The sequence below is a fragment of the Bombus fervidus genome, chromosome 15, assembly GCF_041682495.2.
Source record: "Bombus fervidus isolate BK054 chromosome 15, iyBomFerv1, whole genome shotgun sequence".
NCBI lineage: Eukaryota > Metazoa > Arthropoda > Insecta > Hymenoptera > Apidae > Bombus > Bombus fervidus.
Window position 1 is genome coordinate 8484604 of NC_091531.1, and position 25645 is coordinate 8510248.

Here is a 25645-nt window from a genome sequence, read left to right on the forward strand (position 1 = left end):
CTTCCCCCGTCTCCTCTGCCCTCTCTTCGTCCACTGCAGTCGTTGTGTCTCTCGTGTCCACTTCCGTCAATCCAAGTGATTGCTTGCACTACTGCCATACTGCACCGCTCTCTCGCGTGCCAGCTTCGATGCACGCGAAGCTTCCAGGCGATCGCGATACAGACTACGATGGGCGCCGATGATAAGCTCGTTCAATTGCCTCTTGGGGGTGGACGTTTGTTGTCGAGGTCTTGGAAATTTTCTGAGTCAAGTTGAACGGAGCTTCGATGAAGATTAGGTTAGGAAAACAGATACGTAGTTGAGATTGGTAGAGTAAATATGTGCGGTTAAATATTTTAATGTATATTAAATATAGCATTCATCAGTATGTTTCTCAATGTCACATCGACGCATAAGACTCGTCAATTAAATATAATTTTTGAAATATGATTTTCTCTCGTGAACGAGTAAGGTTTCTAGCAAGAAGATCTTAATGGAGAATTATTTGTGAGGTTAGGTCGCCATTTTAGTGGACATTTATCCAGTAGATCTAAGGAAATGAATTTCTAAGTAGGAAAATATAACCGATTAAAGTTGTTGATTAGGAGGAAGCACAAAATTGAGAAGTTTTAATTTCAATATTCTTTCACGTTGATGAAAATATTTAGATAATAGATTCGACAACAAGATGTCGCAGAAAAATTCCCTAAGGTAGAAAGTAGATAAAGAATTTTAAAGAATTCTTGTAGAGTCTTCAGTAGCAACTAAACAAAGGATGAATGAGAGACGCAGTTTGTCAGGAGAAAATTCAGCCGTGGTTTTTAAATTCAGGAAATTCGTTCGCCAAATGAGAATTTAACAGGCTGACTTAACCTCTTCGCTTCTTTTCTTCGTTGGATGAACGAAACTGCTAATCTGATAAATAATCCGATGGATTATAAATGAGTATTATTAATTAAGATTTTTGATATCAGATAACAAATATAATTCTAAAAATGTTCATTAAACTTTTATTCAGACAATTTTATACTATATAATAATTTTATAACAGTAAAGTTATTTTTAAAAAAACGTTGAAAAAGATATCTCCAAATATTTCTGAAAGAAAAGCCACAGCTGATCAAATAGCTAATAAGAGCTGTGTCTCGAGGCGATTTAAAAATAGAGTCGATTGTTATATTTCTGTGCCCAGCGACATGTGCTAATTGGCTGCTTTTACCATGTGCAGGGTGCAACTTTTTCTCCCTTTTTTCTCTGCTGGGGTTACGTATTCCAGCGCCGCGCCGCTAGTTTTATTAGGCCAAATTATCGATTGTCGTCGTTAATAACTTTTCCTCGCCGTTAGCCACGAGAAACGGTTGAATTTTTCTGCGACGACTATCTCATCGCAATGATTCATCCTTTTACTTTCGGTCTTTGTTAATTAGTCGCGCGCCAGCTCATTTCATTGATAAATTATGCCCCTGGTAATTAGTCGTTATCAGTAAAACTTGACTTTTCACTTAGAATTTCCGTTTCTTCCCTTCCTCCTCCTTACTCGTTTTTCATTAATCTCGTTTAATTAACTTCTTTTTATAGTTGGAAGGTTAAACGATTTAATCGTTCGTGGTTTTTAAAGAGAGATTGAGGTTAGGAATTTCAGACGAGATACGCCGATGAATTTAACTCTTTATACTCTGGACATTTTTTGAAGTTCCACTCCTATTAACATACTATTAAGTCATTTTACTTTATTTATAAATAATTGCAGAGTTTTTTTGAGAGAATAACTGGTCTAGGGACTTTCGCTTCTCTCTAGGATACACTAAATGCATGAATTAGGTAGTAGAACAGCTGGCATGTCCCATACTAATTTACCACAAACAGTATGTTCTATTTAGTCGCATTTATGTGGGCTGTAACATTAATTACGAAATAGAGCCCATTATCGGAGGGGTTCTAAGCGGTTTTTGGTGCGATATGGGTATTTCGTTCGCGACTGTTGCCGATTGGACCCGCATCACTATGACAAACGACGAGAAAGATAAGCGATGCTCGCAAATATTTGAAACGATTTCCATAATGAACACCTTTCGACGAGGGACATTTATCTTTAGATCTTGTCAACGTCGCGAGAAATAGACACGATGGATTTAAGGGATTTCAAACCTTCTCTTTCAAAAGTAATGAATTTGAAAGAACGAAGAAATTCACTAAAGTCCTAAAACAATTCTACAAAATAATCTAAGCAATATATTCAGAAAATTAAATCACATCTCACAAAGAGAGGTTAAAACAAGTTAGAAACATGACGGGCAATATGGAGGAAAGAAAAGTGACAAATTCATGGAAAGCGAGGATCTACCCAGGTGAGGTTAACTGCGCGTATCCATCCAGCGTTTCCATTTTTTTCCACGGCCCCGGAATGTGTCTGAGAACCCACGACGAATTTTCCAGCGGCTAATAGCGGGTGGTACTGTGTGAATTGCAGCAGGATGCAGATACGGCCTTGAGTGGCGATACACGAACGCGTGCGTGCGCAGTGCACACGGTTCGCGTGAGCAACACGCACAGAGGGCTCTGCTACTGATGGGATCAAGTTCAATATGAACCAATAAATGCGAATCAATCCGTTGCCCAAGATACATTTCACAGGATCCGAACAGTAATACTAAGATATAATACTTCAGTTGTTGTAATTAACGATTTACCATCGACAACAACGCTGGCAATCGTAACTAGTAAACTCAAAATTTGGCTCGTATATAATGCGTCTGTGACTTTGAGAATTCTACTTTGGAATTATCACATGTTAATTTTGTGAATCTGTATTGAACTAACGGGACCTTAAACTTTTTTCTGGTTGGTCACAATGGAAGCTTAATACTTTGACGACTGACACGTCACTAGCGCCACGCGAGTGTTAAATAGCGATGGGATTAAGTTCAATATGTACTGATAATCGGGAATCGAATGCGGCACTCAAGATTAATTTTATAGTGTCGAGATGCCACTCATCTACTCATGGAGTACTTATTGTATTTCTCAGATCATTGGTAAACGATCCAAATTTGTCACATTTGCATTTAAATCTACTTGGGAGTATTATTTTTAAAATACTTATATAGGATTCGAATCTTGTCAGTCAGTGTTCCAACCTACTTGCGAAATACTTGAGTCCATCGCTAGGCTTCGCTCACTCGCATGCCAATGGAAAGTGGTAGTTGTGTGCGGTTGGCGGCCATGTATGTTGCAGGCGAGGTTAATACTACCAGATAGAGTAACGTGTATACTGCGCGTTATTTAGAGCTTATGCGTTCTGCGAGACGTCAGAGTCGGGGATCGGCTGGGAAATTGATGCTTGCCCGGCTGCCTTTCGCTCTTTTTTAGGAGACATCCGTTCTGATGCTTGTTTTGGGAGTTGTTCGTTGGTGGGGAAATATGTTAAAGAGTAGTAACGTGGCCTGGAGCGGTTGATCTCTTGAGAAAGGTGTATCTTGATTTAAGATTATAGTTCCTCGATATATCGTTGCCTACACATACTGGCGTGACTAGGTTAGGTTAGTTTAGGTTGTTCTGATAGTGACCTACGAGTAATTAATCACTAGATCTACTTTCATCAAAGTTTCTTTAATATTAAGGATCGGTTGATTAAACGGAATCGTGTATGTAAGAAATTCGATTATAACCAAAAATACATAAATATACCACAGTGGAAACAAAATCACAAAAAAGATTGCAAAAAGCGTAAGAAAAAAATATTCGAGAAATGCAAAATGTAACGCATATTTTTAAGAGGATAATATACAGCATATCTATGTTATTATCCAAAGTTGCAAAGTTCACGAGCTTTCGTCTGATTTTCAACCAGCAGCCTTCACGCGTCGATACCTGAGAGGCGTGATCACCGATGATCGCGTGATATCGACTCATGCGGCAGATTAGTGCAACAGTTACGTAAATGCACTCGCGCCACAGAGTCTCTCTCTCTCTCTCTGTCTCTATCCATATATAACGTGTTAGAAAAAAAGCGAACAATATTCATAATGCTAGATATCACGACAATGAAAAAAAAGTTCATTCTACGTTCATTAGACAAAAATATATGTCGTTTCAGACTTATTTTTCAAGTTACAATATTTAATTTATATATTTAACTAATATAAAAATTAGGAAACCGATAAACCATAACTTATTGTCCCAAAAAAAAAAGTAAAGAATGTGAAATTCTTGTGATTTTCAAATATCGTCCACATTTTTGTAACACCCTGTATGTGTGCCTCCGTAAGTGTGAAGCGGCGCTGATGGGACGAGGTTAATGACAATATGTTGAGTTGCCACGGTTCCTCCCACGCATCGACTGCACTGGCCCATATAATTATTATTCTGACTCGTGCAGCAGACACGCATACACGCGTCCAACCATTTAATTTTCCATCGCTGAACCAGTCGTTTTTGCGCGGGAAGGTCTGCTCCTGGTATCCGGTTATTTCGTGCTGTTTATCTCTCGTGTATTCGTCTCTTTCTTTTATAATGCTTCCTCCTTACTTAGGTTAGGTCTCCGACTTTTTGCTTGAACAAGTGGACCACTGATGCGTTTCTCGTTTTACCAGATCTTCCGTGGATGATGGACTTTTAAGTTGGAAATAATTCCCTGGATATAAGCTTGCCGGATCTTTTTAGGTTATGTCTGTGTTATTTTAGTTTTAGAGATTTCAACTGTTCTTCGTGTTGGTTCTTGGAATTTGAAGATTTTCCATGGATTTTATGTTTCTGATTATGATTATAAATGTAATTTTCATTGAAATTTGACAGTATCTGTACAACTGCATTTCACTAAATGTCGTATGTGATAGATCGTGAAGAGGAAGAAAACAGAACGTAGAAGACATCGAGTTTTTTGTTTTAATGTGAGATTATCTTCGTAAAATGTTACTCTTATAAATATCAGCTTTTCTAGCCCTTTTTATTGAAGAATCTTAATGTCAGTGAACATTACAGATCAATTATTGAATGAAACAGTTTCAAGGAAAGGTTATTTTTATTTTAAAAGAAGAAGAATATATCTGTTAGTGGTTGAATGAAAATTGCAGTTGCAATCTTGAAAGCAATTGCACAATGTCCTTCGATGATCCTTCCGGTGACCTTCCGGTGACCTTCCGTTGGTGTTTCCGGTCCGTATCCGCCTCTGGTTTAGAGAACCGGAAGTCACACTGGAGAGCCGTTCGCAAAAGCTCTGGTGGGGCGTTGCAAGCTGGGGACCACGCAGATGAAAGTACATTTCCAACCTCCGGTTTTGCACTTGCATTTGACATCTATTCACAGACAGATCATGCTTCCAAGAACTTATCTTATTTCCTCTTGGGGAACATGATTTGATTCAGTATAAAACATATTGAATTAATAGTAGAGGTCGTATGAAATATTCAATTCAATTTAAATTATTCCTGGAACCTTTCGAACAAAATCAATCAATTTCGAGTGAAAACTTTGAACGGAAACTTGGATCACATCCAAGTCATTTGTGACGATGTTACTCGATCGAAGCCTCCAACAAAGGCCAAATATTCAATTAAAATTGCTGGAGCCGTCCAAAAAAATTCGATCTATGTCAAGTTAACAAAACTTTTAACCGTCGTATTTTCATCCTCGATAAAAAAAATATGTCCTGATCAATCGTAGAGGTTACATTTTTCACCAAGGATCAAATATTCGATTAAAATTACTCGTAGAAAAAATCCTATCATCAAAAAAAAAAAAAAAAACTTCAGTCAATTCCAAATCAAAATTTTGATCCATTAAATCGGCAAGTGGGTGGTGGAAAAATTTCTGAATGGAAAAATTGTAGAATCGGTAGTAGAGGTTAAGTGGTAAAGTGTGGCGTCACGACGCAATTTTAATGCTCGATAGGAGCACATAGGAGAACATACGTATCGTTGACATATCCGCACACCGGCGAGCAGACATCTCGTCGATATGCAACGTGGCCGAGGAGAGAACATCGGGACATTCTATATTTACCAACGGTTCACTTATCAGCCGCTTATCAGCGAGACAGCCAGAGGAGGCGACTCGCCTCTCTGTACTGTAGCAAACATTGGGCTCTCCGTTTTCTCCCTTCACCTCCTGTACCTTTCCATCGTGTATTTTTATCTTTCTTTTCTGTGGCTCGCTCTCTTACATAACCTCAAATCTGTGTTACTCACTGTGTCCTTCTGGTTCATTTCGTTTTCCCTTCGTTGCTCCTTTATTTCTTTTTGCTTCTCCCTTTTCCCTATGGGAAAAGATCAAGAATGATCTTGCTGTTATCACGTTTGCACAACGTTTAAAGGTCATCTGACATTAGTTGGGAATGTCTTTGAAACTCTTGTATAGGGAAATTGTGGGCTACGTTTTTGAATAAACACTATATATTATTTAAAATAAGTAGGCACGTTTAATGGATCGGATACTGATGGGAAGGTTTTATCGTTACTGAATTTGGATTATTGCTTATTCCTGAGATTTTGTAAAAATAATTTACTTGGTTTAGATGATGTCAAGTCGAAAATTTTAAATTTGAAGATATCGCAGTTCCACATAACCTATAACTTGGGACTTGTGAATTTATTATCGTTATTAGTTAATAAATTGTTATATAAAGGAAAGATCACTTGGATTGTACTCGAGCAACCATGGTCAACTAAAGAAATCCAAAAGAAGGGGTAAGAATCGAATCTGACTGATAACATAGTCTTCCAGCCATTATCTCGTGGCTGACAGAAAAACGAGGGTCCAGAGGATTGAAAAAATGCGAAGTTATCGTTGAGAAACGACGAACAGATGTGTACGTGTGGCGTTGATGTAGGTCGTCGGTGCGTAATCAGTCAGTCGCTTCGCTTATCAGAAACGCTATCGGCGTATCATCTGTGCGGGCCATGCCTGACCCACATCAGCTCGTGACCAATCGAAATCGCGAAGCCTGCTTAGAATTTTCGCGATGATTCACATCAGACACATGCTTCTGTCGAATTTTTTCTTATCTGCTTCGACCGATGAAACAATAGTCAGTTAGGATCGTTAGTTGGAAACTTCGTCCGATCGTTCTGTTTGTTATTGTTTCGATCGATCGTATTATAGGTTAGGAATCAGTTCATTTTAATTCATCGTTTAATTTATCATATTTTATTCTTCAATGAAAATATAAATTTTGCTTTAAGTAAAGTAAATAAACTTAAATGTAATTTTTTCCTAGCAAATTCTAAATTTAATTTAATTTAATTTGATTTCATTTATTAAATGGCACGTTTCAGTAAATTGTGTAAAAGTGAAATTAATCAGAGTACAGCTGAAAGATAATTTTTTGTAGCTCAATGAGTTTACTTTTTACTTTCAATTTCGAAAAAGCAAGGATTCGAGTTTACCTTTATTATTAAGATATGGATAATTATAAATTGGAATTTTATTGAAAATCGAGCTTTTAGTATTTTACTACTTACTATAGTAATGAATGTCCAATTTTTTAATTGAGATTTCATAGAAATTTCTCGAAATATCGAAATGATCATAGTTATTCATTTCATTAGATCGATATATTCTTCGTGGATCCTGGTTGTTAGTTGATCGATATCTAGACAATTAAACGAGCTTCACTCCGCCCATCATCGGTAAGTTTTACCGGAGAGGGATCGGCCCATTTCCTAGCCCGTTTACGCGGAAACACGCGAGGCCCACTGCTTCCGGAAACAGCTAGTTCAGAGGTCGCGATAGACCGAGTTCCTGTTGCAATCTGGTATCGTTCTCGAAGAAACAGAACCGATTTTAGCATATTTCAAAATTATAGGATAACTTCGGACTTACTTAAAATCATTAACATTCAAAAACCAAAAAATTCCATAGCTTATTGAACCGCTCGATTATCAATACCCAATTATGGAAACTTAAAACTCATTATCAATAACGATAACCTTATCTCCTAATAAGATAACATAATAGAATCTAATTATATTCTAACAGCGTAATATGTGCATACGTATCTCTTAAAACGTCTATAGCGCTAATACAAAAACAATTTCTATCGGTAAAAACAGGTGTTCATTGGTTGAGACTAGTCGATGTCGATGACCAACGCGAGGTTCGCGAATTTAGGTCGCACGATATCGGGCTGGTTCGAGGTGCGGGCGCCAGGACGTACTGTACCTTACCTTATCGCGATCCGCGTTATCACGGTCAGATAAGGGCACCTCGTGCTCACAACTCGACCGCTAGGTAACCGATTACGCGTTATGCAGCTTGCAATTTTCGTGAGATGGTAATTTCGAACTGACCGAATCGGCCACTTCAATCGTTCGCATTAAACAGAATCTTCTTTGATCTCCAAAATTAATTTTTAAAAGGTGGAAGAAAAATTTTTTTCAATGTTTCAAAGTTGATTGAAAATATTGTGCACTTGTTTGTAATTATTCTCATTTCCGAAAACAACTTTTCGGATGTATAAGAAGAGAAAGAAAAATAAAAAAAAATTCTTAAAAAATTGATTGTGCTTCGTTGAGAATATTTCCATGTAAATATCGAAGAAATTTCTCTGCTATTTACCGTCGATGACGGTCGTAAGTGAAACGATTGCTTCGATCGGAGGTTATCATATTTTTGTCTCTCGTTTAGAATGTCACTTTCGATGTATATAACCTCTTTTACTTTGCCGCGCTGCTCTAAGGAATTTCATTCTTAAAAGCTACCGCTTAAAAGGCTGTATTAAAACACATGATTTCATTATCTTGTTAAGAATATTTACCTTATCTTTCTTGGCTTAAAAATCTTACATATACAGTATATGTCTGATATTTTCATTCGTTGGGTTTTTATTCTTTTTCTAATTCACTTAAAAAGAGCTAACATAGAAAAATCTATACTAGAGTACATAAGTTTATCATTTAACAAAAATATTAATTTATCTTATCAGAGTTAAACATCTTATCTACGCGCTACATTCGTCATATATTATTTTAGAATATTATTCATGTTTTGTCTGACTGTAAATGATTAATTAAATAAAAAAAAAAAGAATTTAAAACGTCTCAGCGTAATTTCATAAAGTAGCTCTTAAAAAGTAGGTCCCGTGACGCCATCTGCCAGCCCAGGAATTACCCGTATTACCCAATTTGATCGGCAGATGGCGGCACAGTTTCGCTTGGCGGTCGTTGAAAAATCGAACTGGCGGCGTAATTTCGTAAAAAGTGTGAAAAAGCGGTGAACTATTGTCGACAGCTTGTTACAAGGATCCATTAATCGCCTCAATGATATTCTACAACGAAAAGGTAGAATGCTCGCTTTATCAACATTTATATGCAACATTTAGTAAAGATCATTGACCTCGATATATCCACACCGTTGACACGAAATTTTCTAACCTATACATTACCTTCAAGTGACATGTTACAACACACATTTCAGTACCAATTCGATATTGACATATTTAACGACGAATAATACCATATAATTAAAAACACTTTATAGTTTAAATAATATAAATTATCGTTTTTATCTAAATTGTTCCTTTTCAATCGAGATTTAAAAATTTGAATTTTTAATGTTTGACAATTTTAATAATATGGCGACGTTGGCTTATCTTTATAAGATGGAAAATATTTTAATATTTGTTAAACTATGTACGTGTAGCTCGTTCTTTAGCGGTATTCAATTCGGTTTCAATTTCTAATGTTAAAAAGATGTTGGAATGTTAGTTGGTTAGAAACGGGAAGAGGCGTCCTCGGTTCACGAGGACACGAGAACGCTAGGAAGGAATGGCGTTTACTTGGCGCACTCGCTCGACCAGTTTTTACTGTCCGCGTTAGTTCCCCTTCGCGGATTCAGCGACAGTTTGGCTATATCGTGGTCGAGGTATAGAAAATTGATTTTTAAACTGGTGAAATTGACTTGTATCTGAGGAATTAGTATAGCTATTGTATATCAGTTTCTCTTTCTTCTTCCTTCTTCTTTTTTGAGATATGACGAAGAGAAATATCTTTCTTAACCTTTTTTCTTTCGAAAATTATGCTATTTTGATGAAATACAATATGGAAAGATATAAAATGCTTAGGTACAGTTTTTGAATTCTTTTTGGATTTGATATTAGCTAATAATTGGTAGACATAGAATATTACTAATAATTTGTATTAATTTGATTATAATCGTATATAATATGAATAAAAAAATAATAAATAATAATTAAACAACCGACTTTCACACAAATTTATATTTTTATAGTCATAACTGAAGAGATAGGGATTTGTTTGATATATTACAGATTATAGTAAATATTGAGTATTTTATATATTTTTGCACAGCACTCTGTGCACTTGGCGTTTTTAAATTTTGATATGAATGTATAAAAATCAGCAGTCTGGCAATAATATACATTACATATATAATAATCTGTATGCAATGCATTATTGGGTTGATATACAATGAAGGATTAAATGTAGTAAATGGATTACAGGATTGGTAATTGCAACTAGACAAAATTTTAGGATTATTAATAGCAATTATACGTTATAAATTGTATTAGATAATTGATATTTATTATTTGGCTATTTTAGTGTGATATTTAGTCTACCTAAGTGGGATTTAGTATTAATGACATGCTATAATATTAGTCAGGTTTGTGGGCTAGAACATTAAACAACAACTTGATGTCACTTGTTATTTTGATATCAATTATGATATGCTATATTTTTAATATTCTTATCCAATATTCTAATATTACTTATAATATGAAGACAATCTTTTAAGAGCATCTGAAACCTCAATAGAGCTTGATGCAAATGATTCCTAACAATTTCAGCATTGTACAACATTCTTATCTTTCTGGTGCTCATCTTAATATCAAATATTCATACTGTTACTTAATATTCTAATATTTAGATAGTGTGGTATGCTATTATGAAGATATGGGTTACTAGAGTTACACGTCAGTGTCTGAATAGCAATGATATAATACCATAGGCAGTAGTACAACAAATACCTGCACATTGCTGCCTTTATTGTAGCTGATAATCGCTATTTAAATTGCGAGCATAAAATCTGTAGCATAAAACCGTATACATAATTAAAGGTCTACAGAATATCAGAAACATAATAAGAAATATTCCATTAACTGAAAATGCCTTTGTATAATTATGAAAGGTTGTTCTTTTATGAGAAGGATATATAAAATCCAGTAAAAATGTACCGTTAATTAGGTAATGTAGATGCGTTTAAATAATGTTTTCTATTCATTCTGGTATCAAATACTCTGTTCAATTAACGTTACAGAATATTAATTTATTATTTCACTTTGTATCTGACATTCGATATTAATGTTTCGTTATTTTTACATCTCAAATATTTGTTTCTAAATTCAAGACTAGATTTAGGCTCACATTTAGCCACTTTAGTTCTAACAATATCTAGTATCATTAGTGGAACTAGCCAGTGGACTAAAATTTTAGTGGACTTGTGAAGAATATTTCGAGCAAATCAATGGCAAGCGTCATTTGTCAAAGGAAAGTAAGAAGACGTAAAGTTATGAAACAGTTTCACTTTTTCATAATGGAAATCGACGAAAGGAAATGGCAGTGCGCAGCAGGAACCGATCGACGCATTGTCTGAGAGTCTATAAAAGGCGTACTTTTCCTCTCGGCCGGCGTAAAACTTGTAAAGTGTGTTAACGCTAACCTTTACTCGCTGCAGAATATTTTCCATCGTAGAAGCACAATCGTCCATTACATCTATAGAAACGGCAGAATTTATAATCAACTTTAGCCGCGTAAACAGTTTTCCGAAGTTACGAAAATGGAAAATCTGTTCGAGGAAAAACAGCTACATTTATAAAAAAAAAAAAATAATCTTCTAGATCGGCGACCATTGTATTATTTAAAATCTATTGACAATTTTAATGAAAAATTCTTTCATTAGAATGCATTAAAAACTGTATAAAAATTGTACAATTTAGTTATTTTTTAAAATGCCAGATTTAGAATAATATTATTCTATATAAAGTATCAAATGTTCGACTATCGTATCCCAAATATCTGAAATTATTTCTGAATGAAAAATGCATAATAAAAATTTTCATACAAATTCTTCTCAACTTATTGAGTTGGTAACTGACTTAGTTGCCAATCCAATAGAACTTGAAATAATCGCTTCATCAGAATTACGTGTTTCAAGATTAAAAAATAATCCAAAACCATGAGACCTTCTGAGATAATATCTTCAAACAAATCTTTCACACAATGTACCGAAGCTGAAGATATTAAAGTAAAGTGGAACAGTCGACTATGATATATATAATGGTCACTGAACCACTTACAATACAAGACAAAGATGAAGAGAAGCATGGTATAACGTGCCATTGGGTTCCATTGTAAATTAACAATACATAAATAAATGTACTAACATTTATTAAACGAAGAATAGAGAAATGAGGAAGTGCTGCTGTGCATATGGATTGGTGACAAATAAATCAGTATGTTAATGAAGGAATTCCATTCTTCTGCAATCATGATGATTAATAAACGTTGTAGACAGGTATGTTGCATAATATCATGTGTGTAAAAATAGACTCACCTGATGATAAATATATATTGAATGAAGAATGGATTTATAGCACTATATATATTTTAACATGATTTTATAGTGTTTCTTCCTATGCTTCTTTAGTCTTTTATAGATTGATTAATTAATTATCTATGAAAAGAGAAAGAAAGTAGGAAATCTCTGTTGGTAAACGTTCTTTCATCCTAGTTCTTTGCAGTCTTCTACAATCTTACACAACACATTGAAACAGAATGTTGAATGGAAATTTATGAAGAGGATTAGGAAATGAAATTCTTAGGAAAGAAGAAATAGAAATCTATATGTGGAAGAGAGGAGGAAAAATTTGAATGTCCAAGTGTCAGGCAGATTTCCACTTTCATAGACTGAAAAATTCATGAGAAATCCGCAACACGTGCCAACAGCTAGAAATTTCTTTAAAAAATTCCAACAGTCGACAATGTGCATACGATATGAGTCTTTAAAAAACATTGCCTAAAATATTCCCTAAAAATCTGCTCTATATTCAAGAATTCCAAGACCTACAAAATTTGTTTAATTCAATAAACACCAACGTCGTAGCAAGTCCACTTAGGAATTCAGGAAAGCACGCTTGCTATTGACTCGGAGGAGTTAACCAAGCGGAGAAACCTTGTCAGAAACTGAGGGGCCCACAGTTTCGACAATGAGCTACAAGCTGTGTTACGAAACGACACACCGTGTCTGAACAGCGATCGTTACGAAAGCGACAGGAGGTGGAAATTCGAAAAGCAGGTTACGAAATTGGTCCGCAGTCGCGTGGCGATTCTGCTTCCATTATCTACACACTATTCTACACCTTGCGGATCGTGTTCTCCGCTCATGATCGTTCACCACATGGGAACCACTCGACGCGACGATCACCGTAGTCCTTGAGCACTTCCGTCTCTTTTTTTCTTCTCTACGTACTGCGATCGTTTCATCGTCGTCTGACATTCACCGTCGCGAATTCGCTTGCCTGCAAAATCCGCCTGTGGATCAGAAATCAGCCGACTCTTTCGCGCCCTTCCCTGTCACTAGATAGCGATGGGCTTGTGCTGAACTGAAGAAACACGAACACTGACAGGATGGAAGATACGCTTTCTTCATAGAACGTTTCATTTCGTCAGATCTCAGTGGAACATTAACTTGGATACACTTGAATCTTCTTCGTGGAATTCTTAGAAATAATCTCATATTATTATTTTACAGATTGTAATTTAATTATCAGACGAAGAATCGAAGAGGCGTTTTCTTTTTGCTTTTTTTTCGCCACTGGATAGCGGCGGACTTGCGCTGATCCTGATGGACCATGCAAGATGACAAGACAGAGAATATAACAGTGTTGATAGGACCATTCATTTTGTCAAATCATCGTGTATGAAGACAGACGAGCCTTGCATGATGTTTCTGAGAATTTATCTTTATTTTTATTCGCCAGACTCAATTGAATATTTTAATCAAATTATCAGAAGTCAGCTGCCTTCTCATCGTCGAAATTGCATTTTGCAAAGAGTGAGATAGAGAGAGGGGATTTTCTATATCAGGTATAGAGTATCTTCCAACTTAAATAGAAGTTTCACGTTGATACTGATATTTGCTAAGAATCTACAGTTTAATGTAATAGCATTTCCTACGGATTTTAAATTCCATTAAATTTATTGACCAAATACGATCAAGGTCACTATGACTAAAACGTGGTTAACGAATAAAGATTGAAAGTACAATTTGTGGAGATGTTGGAAGAAAGAAACGTAGAGGATAGAGTACAGAGAGTACAGTGTTGCTATCACCAAGAAGAATTTTATTTTTCCAAATGTGAAATAATTGTGGTTTACCGTGTGAAGCAGTTGGCTTTGTAACCAAAGATAGTATCTCTGTAGCAACGTGGTACAAACTTTGTTTTTGGGAAGTTACAAGCACACAACTGCTACGAACCACGCATGAAGAAGATTTATATTTCCTCGTCATTGTATTTTTGTCTCCGTGTCAAAGAGTTTTCGCAAGCAAGAAAAGAAGGAAAAAGACGAAGCGGCGAACGTGTAATTAGACATAATTACGTAAGCTCGGGCAAAAGTACACGCAGAAGAAGAAGTATCAAGGAAATATCTCCCTCTGGTTAGGCGCTTTTAATAAAAAGTCAAACAGACTTCTTGAAAATGCCTGTTGGCATCGCGATGACAGCAATTCTCCAGCCAGTTAAAATTAACTTGAATGACACTCGCTACGAAGACACACGAGTCGTGAAAGGAAAACGCTTTTAAAGTAGTCTCCGGGCTCATTCTCGTGAAACAGTTTGCTGTCGTTGGCGACGAACACGCTGGCGTAACAGAAGCAAACAACAGAAGAAGAGGAGCTTGGTCGCGGTACAGGAGCAGCTAATTGCGTTTTTCTTTCGCGCACGATGAACACCAGCTCCCTCCGAGTTTACAATTATGTGTAAGCACGAGTGGCAAACGGGGAATCAACGTGAACACTGTCGCGATAGTTTCGCCTTGATATTCTCTGCCATTCTTCTAGTTCCTAGTTCTGCATCGATTGATTTATCCAGCAAGATCAACGATTACTATGATGTTCGTTTAGATCTTAATAAATGGACCATCTCAAACGGGAAATTGTAATTTTCGCGAAACAAAAGCTGAGTTAGTTAATTAAAATTATAATTACGCAATAAAACTCTGTTCGTACGAATTACCAGTGAAAATACTGTTTCGCAAAATTACAATATTTTTTAAACTTTCCATGTTTCATCTTTGTTTCTAACGATATAAAAAATGTTGAGAGAATTATCGAGGTTAGGTTGCCCAATTTGGTTAGGTTAGGTTGGGTTAGGTTAGGTTGGGTTAGGTCTAACCCAATTTCAATGGAAGTTTGATGAATAATTTGCGGGAATAACAGGGACTAAAAGTTTGTCTCAAATTTTCCCATTTTCTTCTTGGAATGTTTTATCCACCTCACCGATATTCTCGCCTTTTTTCAAAAGAGTATATATTCTTTTCTAGACTCGAGTCTCGACGAATATTCAAGCGAGCCTAATAATAGGATACGACCTTGAGACGAGCTACAACATTTACGATACAACGAATTGCAATTTTCATTTATAATTTAAAGAAAAAAAAAAATAAAAAAGAAAAGAAAGAAAGAACTAATTTAACAGATGACTCTACGATATTCCAGTCTCCCTCTATTCGTTTGTTCAGAATCTGACAGCTGTGTTGTTTCTCTTTGTTTCTCCGTCTCCTTCTCTTGCCGTGCACAGTAGATATCCTTGAAGTGGAACATTGTCCCCGGCAATTGCTTCTTCTTTATGTGATACTCGAACACGTTTCCTGACATTGACCGTTGGCCAACAGGATTCGCCGAAAGATTCGCGAACTCTATTATGGAGGTGTCGTTTTGACGTTTATGTAATGTCTGGTGAGTCAGTAGTAGACGACGGTACACAGGCCTTCTATTACTGGTGGATTATTCAAGAGCTATCGATAACTATTTTATTAACTCAGACAAGAATATATCACGATTATGATCGGTTATTTATTTTTTACAAATCAGATATTTCATTCTACGTAATAATAAATATCTCCAAGTTTCTGCACGTGGAAACTTCTATAATTTCCAGAGTCTGTTAGACTGCATATTAGGTTGGCAACTAAGTGATTGCGGACTTTATCATTAGGTTGTAATGACAAAACCCGCAACCCCTTAGTTGCCAAGCTGATGTGCTGCAACGTACAGTAGTACTGTAGGTCCCGTTCTTAACGAACGTGACTTCGCGTAACGTATAAATTAAATTATTCAAGATCAGGTTGTTAAATTATACGTAAAAGCAACGTTACTGGAAATCATAAATTGTTTCGTCAAGGTGAACAAAATACATCGGAGACTATTTTTAGAAACTTACTATGTACATAAATCACGGATCGATTTATAGCTATTTCGATAAGTGCACCTCTGGTTATTTGTGTAAATTCATATTTCCGTTTAATCGAAGAAACATGATCTGTAGAGAAATTCGTTTCTGCTGAATATTCTAACGAATACCACGCTATTGCCATTATCAATCATTATCATCAGCGTCCTCGATAAATGAATCCTGCATCATTATCATTTATTATTATCGCTGTTGTTATTCCACTCCATAGTTTACCTACTACATCGTCTTACCGTGTTACTATCGCTTTGATACATTCGTTTCACACTGACCGAGCGATTTATTTAATTTCTCAATAACGTTGGCGCGTTCGCATAATTTTACAACTAGGCGACTTAGTAATCTAATTTACTTAATAATCGCGTGAGGTCGCTTCTATCGAACACAGGTCCCATAAATATTCGTAGGTTCTCGATTTTCGGAATCTCAACAGCTCTCAAAACTCTTGAAACGCCAAGTTCTGCTATCGTTTAACAAAGGAAAGAAGCTACAGCAACCCGGAAACCCAAGAAAGGTGTTATCACTGCGCTGGCAACCGTAGACTCGGTCAAGTTTTATATCAGTCGTAGAAACACGTTTTAGGTTAGGATTGGCGTTACGATCGCCTGAAACTGCCGATTCGATCTCGTTCCTCCTGGCGTAATGGTCCCGTCGTGGACGAGAAATCGCGGCTTTTCACACGACCAACGTCGGAATGCGCCGCTTTGCTTTGCCAAGAAAATGGCAGAGTGGATTCTCTCTCGCGGTACGGTATCACGATGCTACGACACTTATCGTGCGAATCTTTGGAATTCGCTGAATCCAAGCCTGGCTGTTTGCTCGCGGCCGTTTTCTCACGCGTCTTGCTCACAATGGCAAAATGGTGCGCGGATACGTTTGTTTCTGCCCCGGTGTCTGGATAAAAGTAATCGAGGTTTCGTCTACGCGAGGAACACCAACACACACGGCTATGATTTTCTGCAACGCTGAGAAAAATACAGATACGCGATCAAATTTTCATACACGTATAACTTTGCATGTGCGTGTCGTATAACGCGATACAACTTAACGCTTTACCGACCGCTAGCGGTTCAACAGCATACGCACGTCCGACCGGCAGCTCAGGCGCGGATTTTCCCTAGCGCCGGCTCTGTTTCGGTTTAGATTCTCCAATACTATTCTTTTCGTTTATCGCGAACGCTAAGTTTTTCAAATTGGTACAAAACTGTGGGAGCTTACGAAGCAACGCAACTGACGCAACTGAGCACGGTACCTTGGTACTAAATAACAAATTACTGCTCAAATAATGAGAAAGATCGTTGCCCACAAAAAGCCGATTAACAGACTATCGGTTGGTAAGCGTCGGCGACAAAAAGCCGATTATTATGCTATCGATCGGTAAGCGTCGGTGACAAAAAGCCGATTAATAGGCTATCGGTCGATAAAGTGTTAACACTGAGCCAATGGCGCGCGACAGCGAGCTATGCGTTTGCACCGCGCTCGGACGAGCTAACTTATACGCTGTCGATCGCGCATTTTTCCAAGTATCGAGGACTAATATTAAAAAACAAAGAAATGGTTTTATTTCACGTATTGCTTATACAAAGCATCGAATTAAATGTATATATTAACAGTATAACAAAATATAGGTAAAATTAGGAACATTAAAGATAGCTAAAGTGAAATTAAAAATTCATAATGCATTTTAATATTTTCTTACAGTGTGCTATCGTTCGATTATGACTTTATTTAGTCATAACTGACAGTGTAACTTTTGAATTGATTTTAACACCACTGGATTCCTGTATTTTATTATATACTGTACTCTATAAGAGCAGAAAGTTGGCAACAATTCTTCGAAATAAAAAAACAAAACGCTAAAGTCAGCCCTCGAAGTGTCCATATGTCTCGGATAGCTTCAACTCGCATAAGCGTTTGAAGGCTAACAAGCGATAGTTCACCTTACAAATGCTAACTTAAATGCCATGCTGTAGATCAAACACTAGGCAAAAAAAGATGATTCGTCAGGAAATCGAAAATATACAATAGTATTTTGTATACGAGGCTTTGTTTACGAAAAGAAAACAATTCTACGCAATGAGACAACAAAATGATGGAAAGTACGGGTTGGCAACTAAGTGGTTGCGGATTTTTCAATACCACCTAATGATAAAATCCGCAACCACTTAGTTGCCGACCCAACACAAGGAAACTTCCTGCTTTGTTTATCACCGACCGTACGCAGAAAGTTCTACTTTTCTTTGCTTCGCTTTTCGTGTCCATGGTTGCGCTATGAACAAGTAAATGTTACCATTAGATGGTATTGAAAAATCCGCAATCACTTAGTTGCCGATCCAATACGTCAGTTTACACGCGAAAATAAAAGGACGTTAGTTGTAAGGAGTTAAAAAAGTCGCGAGTGGAGAGAAACGGCGCGGTTTCCCCGCTACAACACGATTGCAACGCACGGTTGCAGGTGTGTAGGTGCTCGTGTGCTGCGCCAAAGCGAGGAATGTAGGTGAGTCTGTGAGTGCAGCGAGCGCGTTACGCGAGCCACGTAACACAGCGACGAGTGTGGGAAAGTGAGGAAGCTGGCCTCGAACTCAGACCTCAACCTTCTCTTCTAGCTACAACCTCGTTCCTCCTTTTGCGGCCTAACTCTAACTGGCCTGTCGGGGCTCTCTCCTTTCCAGTTACCGAACAGAACTGTCTACCCTATCGTTGTTACGTGGCACATGCATCGTACATACGGTTGCCACACACGTTTACCCATACGGAGAGTGCAACAGTAGTTTTCTCCAGTCGACGACACTCTAGTTTTCTCCAACCTCCTGGCCAGATTTCCTCGAATTCAGCTTCTAGAGTTTACAGGGTGCATCGTGAATATAATACTGTTAGGCAGATTGGTGTATGAATAGTGACGTCTGTGGATTTTCAGAAAAAACGTTTGTAAATGTTTCGGTCTCTTCCGAACGATAATGCCTCGTTTTTCAAAATACCTGACATGTCTGCCATGTTTCCAACAACGAAACTAACGATGCACCGTGTAGATCTAATGATAGATACGAATATGCAAAGGCGTAGAAACAAGTGCAATATTACAAATGCTCATGTTATATGCGATACCGAAAGTAATTTAAAAAATGAAACTCTCCTTCGTTCGGCATGAAATTGTTGTTCTGTAGCTGTGAAAATATCGCTGTTTAAAAATTTGCCGTTTAGTCGAGGATCCGCCGTCTGATTACGACAATCACTGTTTTCCATATGTTCAAAAATATGTTATATATATACACACACACACAAAACATATTTTCGAACATATGGAAAACACTGGCGTGTGTGTGTGTGTGTGTAGCCAATATTATTTTCCAATAGTAAAACCGAATAAAAAAGCAGAAATTGACAGGATAAATTTTTATTGAATTTCGAATATCGAGATTGTTTAAAATTGCTCTTTTTCCCGTGATGTTCACGTAGAAAGCTCTCCCTTAACAAGCTTAATCGTGATAATATAAAGTATATGCTCCCTACATATGTAATACGTATCTTGCGAGAATTCTTTGTCCGTGTTGATTCAGCTTCGTAAATTATATCGATAAAGGATGCGCACTGCCATCTACGGCAATTTCTCTCGTAATAAAGAATTTCTGGAATCGTCTTGATTTAAGATTTAACATTATCTCGGTATCCAGTAACGCGGCTTTCTTACATTTCATAACAAATGGCCGCGTGCAACTAAGTCGCGACGAACCTGTAATAAGTTACGTCTCGTAAGTTATTTGCGTCCACCGTTTAAACAAATAAAAACACACAAGCACGAGCTACATTTTTTAATCCACATGTGGTTTATCGTTGTTACTTTCATCCCTTTTACCTCGGACTCTCTCGTACAACTAAATTAATATCGTTGGTAAAACTAAGCAAATTACAAGATACAAATAACCTACAAAATGCTAATAAATAATATGATAGTACTAATACCGTACAAGTTAATTAATCGCTTCTTTCTTTGATCATTTAAACGAATTATTACGTTTTTCACGGGATCAAGTATTTTAGGTTATGTGATTTATGAATGGGATATATTGGGTTGGTAACTAAGCGATTGCGGACTTTGTCAATGCCACCTAACGACAAAAATCGCAATCACTTAGTTGCCAACCCAATAGAAAAAACTTGGTGTTTTATTTTGCTTTTTTTATTTTCCAAATATCAGCGACCAGATAGAAAAAGTTCCACTTTTCTTTGCTTCGCTATGAACGAGTAAATTTTATTAAATTTCGTTGGCAGTAGCCAGTCATAAAGCAGAGAGCGAGGAATGCCTTTTGTTCCGGCGGAAAGCGATAAATTGTCGTGTTTTCAGCTGGAAAAAGAACAGCGCGCTCCGACGGCCAGTGTGTCACGTGCAAAACTCGTTTTCCGCCCATTGCGTGGAAAATGATTTCCGTGAAAATACGCGACCCAAGGTGCCGGGTCAGGGTCGTGAATCTCGATTCGGTGTGCGCAGTTTCCGTTGATAATTGGGTTACTGTACCCCACCTACCCCATAAACCGTCATTCTGCGTTATAAAACCCGCTAAAATATCATAAATCCTGGAACCGATACCCGTTAACGGAAACAACCAGCTGTGGAGGCTTTCCCAAGAACAGCAACTAGACCTCGCAAGTTTAAACTGCCGCATGGTCCTTGTAACAATTTTTTGACAAATAATATTGACCCATCTAGATACAATCTCATTTTTTTCTCTTTTTTTTTTGTAATTTTTGCACAATATAGGTTTTCTGTGGATATCAATTTCCTCTACTTGTTCTCAAAAATTAAAAATCTGCACGCACTTGCTTCCTCTAAAAATTCAGAATTCTCTTTCCTTTTTTTTCTTTTTTTTTTTTTTTCTTTGTGAATAACATTAAATTCCTAATTTTTAATGTTTCCATCGAAGTCGTTATATAACAGAAATATTTTCATTAGTTTTCCGTGGATATTGCTTACTCTTACTCTATAGGTCTCCATTAAATTTTTATGTATAAGAAAACACTTACATATAAAAATATTGGATACGTTTACTTGTTTAAGTTGGGACGATCTTTATTAGATTTTCATTGGCCGTGCAAATATTTTAGAAACGTTAAATATATATTTCTGCCGCTTAGGACAAATAGCATGGTATTGGGTTGTCCGAAATGTTTCTTTCCTTTTACGAAATAAAATACACGCATATCTTTGTTTTATATTAGTTTATTGAATTATTCACGAACGTAATGATACAAATAGAATCGAAATGGATCATAGGTTCAATTCAATAAAATAATATAAAGCATAAATTGTTGTTCGTTTATTATCAGCTTATGAAACGAAAGAAACTTTTCGGACAACCTTAATACTTGAGAATTACAATCGCTGCTATGACATTCATATAAATTGCTTTCTATGATCTCCAAATGGCGACACAGAAAATTCCATCCACAAATACCTAATAGAAATATTATATAAAATAATTGGTATTTAATGATAATTATTCAGTTGTAAATGGAACAATATTGTGAGAAGGTTGTTGACCCATGTCTCGAAATTAACATAGAACTGTGTTTCTTGGATCGTCTGGGCGTCGCGCCGCCACTTTCCCGGGCAACTGGGACAACTAGGTCATAGCTAGATATCGACATATTTCCCTGTCCCGCGCCTTTCAGCTTCCCGCCACGCCTGTGGTTATCCTCGACCCTCCTATCCTGGTCCACTGCTCACTTGGGAATTCGATTCGTAGATATCCTTCCTTCGTTCATGGCTGTCGAAGGCTGCAGAATTTATCGACCACGAACCCTCGCTTTGACATGGCAAACGCTCTGTGAACCATCTAGCGCGAAATTTCGAATTTTCATCGAAGAATTTCCTCCGATGATTGCCTTATGTCTACCGTGACGTGATGTGTAATTGGATTTTGAAGTTATCGAGGCGTTGAGCTTCCTGCTGATTTCTTGGAAAAGGAACAGATGTACAGTCATTCGTCAAAATCATCTCTTTTATTTATTTGTTGAAACGAATGGCGGAAAATTTCGCTGAAAATTTGCCAATAACTTCGAGTCGTTCAATTTCTTAATAAAGTCCTTGAAACTTACATTTCTGAATAGGAAACTTGCCCTTCTTTTTCGCAACCCTAGAACTACCACTTTTTACAATTTTATTTTCAAATTTCTACCTCGTGTTATATTTTTTTTCCACAGTGATGTAATGACTTTTGCAAGGATAACTAAAAGAATAATATAGTGAATTTTATTTTGTTTTTTATATATTCAAACTGAAAATAATTTTGTATCAAGGCTACTTCTACCAATAGCAGTCAAATTGCTGATACTCGTCAAAGTGTAAAAGGGTGCTGCAATCTGTTTATCGAACCCCGATTAACCAGTTTCCTCGTTTTCTACAACTTGCCATACGTTTTTCAAATTTTTACCGCGTATCATTCGATATGACGATATCAGTTATCAGGAAAATTCCGTTTCGATCGCTAGATCGCTAGATGCTAACGCTAGAAATACCACACTAGTCAAACTGACCAATACTACAATTTCATAAATGTGTAGCTACATACGAGTCATAGGACGAGGCGAAGCGAGAGCGTCTCATGTTGTTGTTGTGCCTCGGACACGGACACCGCCTCGCACACGAAAATAGCGTTGGACTATCTCTAGGCAAAAACAACGTCGCCGTGAAGGGCAACCGTCGTTCTAAGACCAATTTCAATCTTCCGACTCCCCCCCGACCGGTATAAATAAACAGACACGATCGCGAGCGGGCAGTTGTTGTCATCGAATTATTACCGAGATATTACCGAGTCATTATTTGCGAATTAACGGAGTGTACGAGTCTTTGAGTTATCCGCGAGCATTTTATTATCTACCTTCGCGACTACCTTTGTACGAACGTCTATCGACGGTACTTATAAACCTTTATATTAATATCTATTCTAAATACACTTGACGGTTGCAAAAGCAATCTTATTCGTTGTTATAATTTAAATCCAATCTCCTCGCATCATCCGCCGCAAATGTGTCAGCCCTCGTTTAAGGATCATGGTGCCACGTGGATTAATAATACCAAAAATGTACCGCGTAACATGGAATTGCTTCTATAAGAAAGTAATAAATCAATAAATATAAAATATTCTATTATTAGGTATTTTTTAAAGACCAGTCATGTTCACTGGTTTTGGTAGAAATAACTATCTAGTTCTAGTGTAGTTCTAGTGTTAATAAGAAACCTATGCTCGTGCAATATTTTTCACTACTTTTGGACACTTGCTCAGCTTTATAATTCTTACGGTATATGAACCATTTTGTATTTTTAAAAAACCACCATATGGGGAGTATATGTCAACCAGCGAATAAGTAGTTATATCCAAAATAGATATTTAACAAAATTTGAAGAAATTTTGCAATATTTAATTATTGCATCGTTATTTTAATCCACAGTGGAAATGTTAATAGAAAGTGCGAGGCAGTTAGTGACAAAGACCAGTATTCAGGGGTTCGTTGTTTTTTTTTTTTTTTTTTTTTCTCATCGCTTCACATTCTGTTGGCATTTTAAAGCTGCTTTCGTCAGAGATGTTCCCTCCTGACGTAATTTGTGTCTTTTTTCTTTTTGCACGGCGTATACACGAATGTTGTCGATTAATTTACGTAGTGTAAAATGTGCAACCTTTAGAGGAAACGTGTGTCTGGGATCAGCGACACGCGTCACGAGTGGCCTTTACGAGTGAACGGTCAGGACAGTGGCTCGATTGATATCAGCCCTTGTATTTTCATGCTGTGATCACTCGCTCATGGCCAGCTCTCTGTTTTCAACCCTTAACCCGATGCTCTCGTTCGTCATTGTGCAACTTATTATAGTTTAATTATTGTTAATTATTGTCGTCATTCAGCGAACAGACGTGTCGTTATTTTTCACTGAATAAAATCATAGTCTTCCGGTATAGGTAGGGAATTAAGATTATTAATTAATAAAAGGAATTTAGCGAGCCAATTATCTTAAAAGTAGCAGCTCCAGATGGATTAAACCATTGAGTGGTGGTACCGATTGATGTCTTAGAGCTGCAGCTCAGAGTTGTACTTTGTGTTCTGTTTTAAAGTAGCGTGTAAGAAACAGAATTATATTTTGTAAGTAAGAAGATCTCATTTATAAGTAGGAAGATTGCAGGTATTAATTAATATTCCGATATTATTAGAAAATCGGAAAGAAAAATTAACGCAAGAATGTTACTTGAATTTGAAGTAAAATAAATAGAAAAATGATTATACATTATGAAACTATAATATAGAAATATATATTATAAAAATGTTAGAATACAAAATACAAATATAAAATTATGAAATGTTCGTTCAAAATGTGCTGTATAGAGTAAAAGAATCCCTTTGTACAACCCTGTCACAGTTTTCAAACCCTCATTATATACCTGTATTCTTGTCACTCTCTTTATCCTGAACCTGAAATATTTTACGACCCTTTATGACTTTATGGCCTGGTAACCCATAGTATCATGACTTAACCATTGTGCGATAATTGTTACGTACATTTAGAAATACAGGTGCACGAGCCCACGTGCATTGTCACAGGCCTCCAGTTAAATTTAATCTACTCAAGACTCAACTCCCTACTCAAAGCAGAACGATTTCATAAATACTATAATTCTACGCCTTGCCGTGTAATTCTGTCTTTCTTGCTCTTCCTACTATTTTCCTGACAATTCTTCGATTTGAAATTCCGACTGATTTCGGATGGAACACCACGTACATATATTATATTATGAAATAAGAAAATTATACATTCAAGGCTGAAGGTGCGTTAAAATTGGGGGCAACCTGGATGACCATCGATAAAACGGCAAAGACGCCGTGGATGCTGGGTAAAGTTAGAAAGTTCCAGGGTTCAGGAAGTTTGCGTGAAGCTTGGTTAGGTCGCGCGCAAGTAGCCCGGCAGACACGTCGTCCTTTCGCTGTCGTCACAGCCGGGGTATTAACGTGTTGCTTTCGTCACCGGTGCCCTATTTTCCCCATTTCCCTCCGTGGAAACTGCTTCACTGTTGTAAAGTATGCAACCTTGACCTGATCCGCGCGATCTCCACGCGTCACGGCTGGCCTTTACGCGTGACATGTTAGGTCAGTGATGCTTCTAATGCCTTAGCTTCTCTCACTCTTTTTCCTTACCCTATT

At 37.0% G+C, this 25645-nt stretch overlaps 1 protein-coding gene across 6 annotated transcripts in view; it reads left to right on the forward strand.

Moving 5' to 3' along the window:
- Window positions 1–25645, forward strand: part of Ecr (ecdysone receptor) — a 198716-nt gene that overhangs the window by 119147 nt on the left and 53924 nt on the right. The window lies entirely within an intron of this gene.